Below are 10,552 nucleotides of genomic sequence, written 5' to 3' on the forward strand. Positions count from 1 at the left end.
GTAAAGAATTTCTTCCTAATGTAGCTTCCTATGCTCATGAAACAGGTGGAGGAGCGGGGGGAACTGGGGGCTTTGTTGGGGGTCACTTTTAGGGCCCCTCTTCCAGGGGTGACAGCTGTGTGGCTGCGCGAGTGCCTGTGCCCACACACGAGGGCAATGCAGGAGCAGGGACTGGGTGGCAGCCGCAGCTGAAAGGGGGTGCAAAACTCAGCCAAAGGGTGTGCAAAGCTGCCGTCTTCCAGCAGGAGCTCAGGAAAGCACTGCACAAGTTTCTTTGCCGAGACAGGGGAAAATCCAACAGTTTCCACGATTTTCTTGTCTCAGCCTGTGCTGAGCCACCACAGCACGTATGTGTTTTGCTGTCGACAGTTTTCACTAGAGGTTGAAGTGGTGTAGCCACAGTCACTCCCTGGTACCGCTAGAATCCAATTCCACAGCAGAATTTAATCCAAATCGTTTTACTTTTAATGACTGAGGGTAAATTGCCCTACTCTGCCTCCACTGATTGCCTATGCCAAAAAAATGAGACTGATTTTTCCTTCTGTCAGCGAGGTAAATATACTAAAAAAAGGCTTTCAGTCGACTTACATGACTATTGTCACATCTGATCCACATTAATCTTTTAACAGCCTTAAGCTTGCTCTTGATTCAACACCAGACCTCGCGAGGGAGGAAAGCGCTACTCTCCCCCTGAGTTATAACAGAGTGATTTTGCAAATCTCAATACATTTTGCTCGTTAAAAACAGGAGCTTGTTTCTGCAAACTGTACCAGTAGGGACAGGCTGTTATAGCCCAACAAGAAGCTTTCACGCTGATGTGTATAAAATGCCTTAGAACTGTGAGGGAGGAACAAGAAAACTTTCATGAACAACCGAGAAATCCACCCTTGAACTATGGGGGGTTTTGAGCATCTTGTCAGCTGCATCCTTAGTGCCAATGGAGAAAATCAAGGGGGGGGGGGGCCTTGTTTCTCTTAATTTTTATAGGTATCAGACCAAACCCAACACTTTTTAAAAGTAGCTTTATTTAAATTAGTGCATTAAATAGATGCATATAAAAATGGCCTAATATGACAGTAATTATTACACCGTACAAATCTAAATATAATCTTTAAGCCTGACAGTCAAAGGGTATTATCAAAAGGTGTTTTTTCATCCTGTCATGCTACTCCTTATCCTGGTGTTACAGATATTTAAATGGGAAGATTAAAGTGTGTCTCAGGATCTATACTCCTTTTTTTCTGCTTCTTTCAGCAACGAACAGTAGTGTCAGTGTTAAACGACGTTATAATATCTTGTTTAGTCAAAAACATCACCATTATTTGAGCATTTGAAATAGTCAGCTATGCTTTTATCACAGCATCAACTGAGCTATTTGTTGGATCAGTTGGATCAAGTTTCCAGACGACTTCCCATTCTTCCAGATACACACTGGCTCATTTACAGAAACAAAGACTGGACTGGAAGGGATGACTGGCTCACCAGACCTACTGACCGTTCATCACAGCGTGATGCTTCAACAGAAGACATGCTCCGTTTCTTCTTCCCAGCATAAACTGCTGTGTAATTGATTTTTCAGTAATTTTTCAAAGATGCCGAAAAGATTTGGGATTCAGCATAGAAGCCCTTTGAAAATTCAAGTTGCGTTTACACACAGATGCTTCTCTGTATCAGAACGTGGTGTTCTGCCCTGTGTTTGCATGCATTTCACGTATGAGTGCAGTAGCGGAAATCAAAAACCCCTTCCTTTATTATTCTTTATGCCTTTATTCATAACCAAGAACAATCAAGATCCTCAGCCTTCTGTTGAAGGCTTTCAACTTCTGTTGAAAGCCATTAAGCTACAGACATATACACAAACACTAGCTAGGGCTTCAACCCTGACTAGAAGAAAAATCTGACCTTTGGGCAGGTAGACAGAATATCCCTGGCTTTTTTTTTTTTAAATTAATCTTCACCAGCAATAAAATATATAGATCAAATCAAATCCTCATGATGAGGCTGAAATAAAAATATCAGTGTTACCACCTGCTTCCCTCCTGAATTGTGTTGCAACTTAAAATCTTTGATAGCACAAATCATTAATTCAAATTTATTCTCGCCTGACTTGATAGCTTTCCTGTACGAAGCAGGTTTTCATAAGATAATTAACTGAACGTCAGAGAAAAGAATTGCTATAAATGGTTAGGACTGATAGAAGGAGGAGAACAGTCTCACAGAAGTCCACATTCTTCTAATAAACATGCCAAGAAAAAATACAATCATTAGACAACATCATGTCCAGCCATCAGGATTTATTTCCTTCTTTCCAGAGGAAAAAAAAGGGTACATGATCTGATCTTGGAACACGGCCTCCAACTGCTTCAAAAATATATTCAGCTCTCAAGATATGGGACAAGAAAGTAAATTTTTCCTTGAATGTGTGTGGTATGGAACCTAAAAAATTATGGGTTTGGCTGTAATGTTTGCCATAACATGTATTTGATCGATGCTGTAAGGCATCACACGTTCTCCCACTGGTATGAGAAGAAGCTGACAGTCAGTTTCAAGAAGATGCATCATTTGGGAATGAGTTATTCTCCCAAAAATAGCAAGGTGTGATACACGCCTCAGCTTCTCCTGGCTATAGAGCCGCATTAGCTCTAGTGCTGCACTTTATGTAGATAAAGGTAACAGAGGATCAGAGGGACAACCCTTGAAACTAAAGCTGACGTGCTTGCATGGGCACATGCAGAGACAGGCCATGGTCTGAAGAGTGCATGGTAACATCCAAACCTACCAAACAAAAGCAGTCCCACATCCCACCCTTTCCAGGTCCTGGGAAAGAGACACAAGCTTGGGTCTTCATCCTCAACAAGCAGAGGCTTTCCTGGAAGGAGGAGACATCAGGGGAGAGCTGGTAGACTCCCACAAGAAGACATGTCGTCATGATGTGCAATGGGGTGTCCAATAAAATGTTGTAAAGCTTTACACAAAATTATGTCCCCAACAACTTCATCTCTTGCCAATTTGCAAAGCCCGTGTTGAATGAATAGGCAAAACCCAAACTGACAGGTGAACAAGTTTCCGAAGCGCTATTGCAGACGCCATTACAGACATTAAAAAGGCGCAGGGCTGTAAGAAAAGTCCCGAGCTAACCACGTTACCTGCCAATTTCCCCTGACTCTTAAGTACATGAAATACCTACATGAACATAAACTGCTGTCAAGAACTCATGCTGCAACAGCGTGACTGAGCATTTCTAAGGACCTTCCCCTTGACGCAGACCCAGACTTTAATCGCAGAGCTTGGGTAAAGAGTAAACGAGCTGTTCAAGCTGAAAAATTAAACCTCCTCATCTACAGACAGCGTCCAGCCATGCCAGCTAGACAGCAAGTATTTGACGGCAAGCTGTTTATAGCCTACCTCTGCCAGGGGAACAATTTGAGTAGTATCAGAATAGGGTTTTTCCTGTCGTGCTTCCCATTCCCAGACTTCTTTGTAAAGTCTGCAAACAGAGATGCCAACATACCCCATTCTGACCTACATAGCAAACAATTGGACGTGTGTTCCCGCTGCGTTATCACCGAAATGAATCATTGTCGCGACTCCTCCACGGCCTGGCAGGACGGAGAGTTTTCTGCTGGGAAGCGTCAGTTGAATCCCGCACCTACTGCTCTCATGACACCAACCGCATATTTTGTGTTTATCGCAGAAAAGAAAAACACACAGCAGAAAAAGGCTCAGCTTTAAATTCTGCTCTTTGCCAGGACAAACATGGGAGCAAGTGAAGCACAAGTCTGAAAGCTCGAGCTTATTGAGCTCCAGGGAAAAAAATTAAAATAATTTCATCAATCTTTTTTGGAAAACAGAATAAAGATGTTAGATAAAAATGTCCATCTCCCCCAACAACATAAATTGCACAAATCTGAGGAATAGAAATGGCCATGCTATAACGTCGTTGACCACTCTTTCTGTATCGGAGAAGAATTTTAGGGTTGTGTCCTGCTGTTATGGGAATCAGGAGGGAAAAAACTTGCTGGGAATGGGGCATGGGGATGACAAACTGTTCTTCGCCTTCTCAGGCTTCACAAATCCCTGGGCCGGCTTGGCAATGGAAGGTCCCCACTGAATCAGAAAAATTAACTTCAGGGGAAGGCATCCCTACTGGGAGCGAGCAGCTGGCAGTAGTTAATATTTATAGTCTTCTGCCGCAATGGTAGGTGGGGTCTAAAAAAGTATAGGAGATTTGGACTAGGTGTCTTTGAATCAAGCCTGCATTAACCTATGTGATCTGAAGCTTCTCTCTTACCAGCATTTGGAGCATAAAATCCTATCACTTATGCCTAACTGCCACATACCTGTAACCCTGTACATGTGGGATAAAATTAAATCAAGACAAACTGAGACACCCTTATTCTCTCTTTATAATTTATAAGGATAAAAGGCGAGTTTTTTGCCAGGGCAGGGTTCGGGAACTTTAGATATCCTGCTAGAAAAAATTTCTTCTCTCCCCATTAAGAGATATCTTTCAGAGTTTGTCAGACATCCAAAATATTACTTCTTCTCTCTTCATTAGAAACCATGTTTTGTAAGCGACAGAGACATACTCTTCACAGACCACCATTTACTTAAACAAATTATTCATCATAAAGTGATGCTGGAATGCAAGAAATGCTACATCTCTGACCATGACTCAACAGCAGTTGGTTTGACCTTTGTTTTGTTTGGAAAATTCCCAAAGCTAAAGACCTCTGTTGGGTGAATTTAAGCTGGCTGACAATCAGGTTGGCTTTCTCAGGGTTTTGTTTTCTTGCCTTTTTTTTTTTTTTTTGGTGAGCTCTACAGACATAGTTCCCCGGGTGCTGAGGGGCTCAGAGGTCAACAGTTCAAAACCGTTGCTCTACGAAATGCATCGTCATTTCGGTATGCAACCAACCCCTGCCCACACAGCAGGAAGGAAAGCGCCAGGTATCTTATTCTTTATCTCGTCAAAGACTTCAACAGCACAACGGAACAGCAACTTACTGAACAAATACAGAGGAGATATTTTACTTTATTATTTATCCCCTAGAAGAAATATACAATTACTTGCTGCAAAACATTTCAAAGATTTAAAATACTGTCTACAGTAAAAAGGGGAACTAAAATCATACAGCCCAAGTGGGAGAAGTGTGAAAGTCCGTTGCTATCCGTAAGCATTTGCATTTTTAGGATAACTGAAAATGATAATATTCCACATTACTAAGCCAACTGCAATGCAAACCCTCTTAAACATGAATTTTAGTGCAGAACTGTAATAGCTAAGGTCCTTAGTGTCACAGCAAAACAGATCGTGGTCATTTCAAATGAGACCTTACTTTGCAAGCTCAGATACCAAGTAATTATAGCAAAGCCTCTTTTGATGGGTGTCCAAAGATAATTTTCAAAAGGAAGAAGTATGAATTACATAAAGATCCACAAAACAATTCTCTATATTGTATTTTTGGAGTCACAAAATCTCTGAATCTCATTTCACAATGGAGCCAGTAATGCTTCATTTTTATTTACTGTTGTGGCTAAATACGCATCCTCCCGTGTATTGGATACTGTAATTTCCATTTAGTACGCTCTCCCAAATCCCGTCCTTTTTTAAAAAGTAGCGCACCACTGGGAGGATGACAGAAAATTAAGGGAGGAAAATTGGTTCACAGAGACAAGGCAGCGTTCCTTGTTATTGCCGGATTGTTACATGTACTACTTTCCACTATACAATTATTTTTGATATTTAATCTCATAGTAATTACCATTTATCTAATTACTTGAAATATGAAGCCTCTATGGATTCTCCCAGTTCTTTCTCTCATCCTGAAAATCTCCAGTAATAGCTCCTAGAGGAGGACTTCAGAAAACCAAAGTTAAGCTGTAAATATTCAGGAAGTATTTAAATTAAAACTGTTTTTCAGCCTAACAATCCAACTTCTAACATATGTACCCTTTCTTCTGCAGGATAGCACAGTTTTGCCTGTGTTCAATATGAGAAAATGCAATTCAGAATTACGGGAATTGTTCCATCCCGTGGAGTCAGTAACACAAATGGGAGGTTATGCCTTAGTAATTCATGGGGCCTTTACCTCCCCTGTCGGGCTGCGAGGATAAAACCTAGAAGACATATTCTGGGAGTTGTTCCATGCAAGATTCCTGTGCAGGGCTGCACTGTTTACATTGACTACAAATCTGTATGCACAAGAGAGCTCAGCATGGGAACAAAAACCTATCTCTGAAGTCTTTCTGTGAAACAAATTGAACATCGTTTTCTCCATAACAACAGAGGAAAACAGAAATAATTTTGAGGGGTAAAGCATCTCTCAAAAAAATTTGCAGGGAATTTCTGCTTTCTAATCCTGCAGACTGTGTTAAACAAGTCTCTTAAGTGAACAGACTTCCGAAAAATACATGGTTAGTATAGGTGAGGCCAATCATGTCCAGCTAATTGATCCCTCGACAAGCTAGGGAAAAGGCAGTATGGAGACTCCTAGAATCATAGAATGGTTCGGGTTGGAAGGGACCTTAAAGATCATCTAGTTCCAACCCCCTGCCATAGGCAGGGACACCTCCCGCTAGAATCAATCTACACAAGAAATTTAGCAGTTGAAAAAAGTTGCATTGCAATGTGAGAGCCACAGTTTAAAAACTACTCGTGTCTTGAATGCAGCTGTATTCACTGTTGCTCCACAAAATACTCCGGGCCAAATGAAATACTATTTTTTACAGGCCAGATCAATCAGATATGATGAAAAGACAATGGGGAAGGGGGAAAGAAGCAGGAAGGTCCTGCAAAAGAAAGCAAACCAACCCTCTACTTAACGAAAGGACAAGAAACAAGTCTGCAAAAGCAGTGGATCAAGACTTTCAATTCAGAAGACTTATGGAGGAAGAGATTTTATCTCCAGGCAGAGGTTAGCCTTGTATAAATCCTAACCCTCGTTTTAGACAAACTGACCCCAAATTACCCGTGACGTTTAGAAGAATTTTGTACTAGAAGAGAACCTTGGTGGTAATTTTGCGGTAAGCAAGACAAAGCATTTGGAAGAGAGAGCTTTCCAGTGAACAGGATGATTTCACTTCGAAAACCTTCCGAATTGTTGATTCATCAGATCTCCAAAGCAGCCCAGGCTGGAAACCCTAAACTTGCTTCAGTTAAAATTGGCATGGACCTTTAACTAGTCTGTTGGCAAAATTATTTAAATAAAGGTTCTTTGTCTATCTTTCCTTTTTCCAAAGGTACAAAATTGCATCAAGTAAAAACATAGCCTGTGCCCCCCAGAGAGTATAAACTAAATTGGACTTAGAAATAAATCTGCAAGAAGGCAGACATGCTGTTGTAAGAACACCTTTCCTCAACGACCACAGACCCAGCACGAGCGTGGAGTACAGCTACGCTGCACCCGAGAACCCGACTGCTCTGGACCCACAAGTAAGAGAGCATCAGCCACGTGCCAAATCCAAGCTGACAAGCTCTGCTGGGCAGCAAAGTCCTCTTCCACACCTGCACGAGTGTCATGTCATGGGACCTCAAGAACAATAAAAAAGGATGAACAGGTACCCACCTCAAATGTACAGATACAAATGTGGGCAGCCGGGGAACAAGGAGGAACTAGAGCTCCACATGCCACTACTACAGCACTGTTGGAATAACAGATACAGTGGGAGAGCTCACGTGTGGTGGGAGCAGTGCGACAGTCGGATACAAGCTCCTCGGGAAGACAGGGAAGGAAGAAGGGAAAGACTGGAGGGGGCTCTTTACAGGAAAGAGCAGCTTGTGATGGATGGCAGTCTGATTGAGAGTGCGGGTCAGGATCGGAAAAGAAGCGGGTATGAGTGATGAGGACGTGGCAGTGTATCACAGACCAGCCCATCAGGGTGATGAGGACAGTCTAGCACTGGAACAGGTTGTCCAGAGAGGCTGTGCAGTCTCCATCCTTGGAGATTTTCAAGGCCTGATTAGCTAAAGCCCTGAGGAACCTGGTCTAATCTCACAGCTGATCTTGCTTGTGCAGAAGGCTTGACTAGGACCAGAGGTCTCTCCCAACCTGAATTATACTACGATCCAAAGTCCAAAGGACAGAATCCCCAGGCAGGAACTATAGTTTTGAAATAGAGGCAGAGGAATACAGCATTTGCTGCCAGCCAAGAAGTCTCAATTTTGTGACTGTCTTAGCCATGAGTATCACGCATAGGCACTCACCCAGCAGCTAACTGGAGACCAAGGCTGCAGATTCCCAGGAAGCTACAGAGTGATGACGGAGGAGTAGCACTGCAGCAGAACCCATCCCTGCAACTCTTGTGAACATCAAATATCTGGGAAAAATAAAAAATAAAAAATAATCCCTGGCAACAAATGTTAACTTGAAGTTAATGTCCCAAAGAGCATTTTCTCAGAGCAAGGAACTTCTAAGTGCCTGCAGTTTCCCTAACCAGTTAAGAGACAGGGAATGTGAGACTGCACTAAAACGCATTCCCAGTGAGGGGAAGGGGCAGGGGGGCAAAAACGTGTTTAATTCACTGATGTTCCTTACATGCGTCTTCCCCAACAATCTGACTCTACAATATAGCACCAAGTTTGAGAAGTAACTTAAAACTTACTGCCTTACTTTTGCCAAGACACTGTTTACATGCTTTTGGATGAGATAAACAAGCTCTCATTTACAGACTGTCACTACGGTCCTTTCTTGACAAATATCTAACCCTTGTTTTCACTGACAGAACCACGTGGATTGTTTCTAACCATCTTCAACGTGATAAGGCTGCTGCCCTCAAGAAATTAGAATCACGCCATCTCTCTTGATTTGCGAAATACACCCCCTCAAATCTTGGTCCTCCTCTTCTCTGTCTGGTTCTCTTCCCACAGGTGGCTTCAGTTCCACCAGTGTCACACAGCTTTTCTCCCAGACGCTGCTCGTGCTCTAGGGAAGCTCACGGTCGGCTCTGCATCCCCAGCTAGCAGCCTCCTCTATGAAACCTGCCAGTCGGGCTTATTTATTTCACCAATGATAGCTGCTCCTTGAAGTCTCCAGGCTTCACTCAGCATCTGGTCTCCAGCTCCCTGGACTTGCAGACGTCTGAAACAATCACCTGCGCGTTTCCATTGCTACAACGCTGCTTTTGGCTTCTTTCTGTTCTTTTCTGAAATTGGCCTGTAGCCATGACAAGGGTTCAGAACTATTCCCAAAAGGGACAAGCAATCTAAACAGAAAAGTGATGCTGAAAGGCGCTGCGTGTACAGTAACCACTTTCTGCTCTGCATTTTAAGGAATACTAAGCAGCTCGAATGCCTCTATGCATTTACAGCGTGGCTCAACTGTATAACCAAATTACAAAGTTCATTGGTATTTGCCTATAAGTGTCCTGTGTCTGTGTGTCAAAATTCTTATAAAATCTTTCCTGTCTATGTCAGAGTGAACTACTGTGAATGTAATGACACAGTTCTCTGCTGTATGCTTCTGTCCCTGATAAGCCATTTTCTTATTATTGCACAGCAGTATTACCTGTTTTATTTAGCTGGAAAAAAGAAAAATCGCAAGTACTCAAGTAGTGCCCTAATCTTCTTCAAAGTCTATTGCTGGAGGAACAGCAGAAAATGTACCTCTAGGTTCCATAAAGATTAAAGTCGCAACAAACTCCTTACAGAATCAGTGCCAAGCTTGCTATCAAAGGCTTTAGGTGAGCACCAATAGCAAGTTACAATAAACTTCATACCAGCCTCCAAAAAGAAGTCCACACACTAGCACCAGGATTTAGGTATAAAACTAAGTTTGAAACTCAAGGCTTGATCTTGAAGAAGTTAATTCCTGTGACCAAGATAATGACTACATGAGTCATTATTCGAGAAAACATCAATGAATCAGAAACGGACACATATGAATAATATTTTAAATTCCAAATAAACTAACATGGAATTGATCTGTAAGAGGGTCTTCCTGCCACTCAAGGTCTAACCTTGAGTTAGCAGTTGGTTCTACCAACTGCTGGAAAATGCTTTTCCTTGCCCGGTTCTTACAAGTACTTTGGAAGTATGCATTACAGCCCACAGTATTTCCAACAAATAATACCTCAGGGAAAAGAGAAAACATACTTTTTAACCGTTCAGACTACGCCGTTAGAAAGAAAGTCTACACAAAATCATATACCACTGCAAAGAATCTAAAAATACTGAAAATGAAACAGTAATCATCAGCATCGATGTTGCATCTGTATGATAATCTCTTCAGTTACAGTAATTGCTTGTATAGCATTTCTGTTAAGAATAAAGACAACAGTCTGTAGAGCTCTTACGACCATTGCCATTTAGTTTTAATGCACGTGAGGCTCTCAAAGTGGACAGGTAGAATACTCACAAATGTACCTGGAAAAATCTATCTGACATTTATCTGTCCCTGTTCTGTTGAATATCTGAAAAACAGGAGAAGAATAGGAACTCGACTCTAGCACGATACATGATTCCCTACAGACTGCTGCAAAGAACAACAGATCCCTCTGCAAGGGATAGAGAGATAAAGGCTTTGGTGTTGTCAAGTAGGCAGCAACTTTGAGG

This window comes from Larus michahellis, chromosome 2 (genome assembly GCF_964199755.1).
Source record: "Larus michahellis chromosome 2, bLarMic1.1, whole genome shotgun sequence".
Lineage (NCBI taxonomy): Eukaryota > Metazoa > Chordata > Aves > Charadriiformes > Laridae > Larus > Larus michahellis.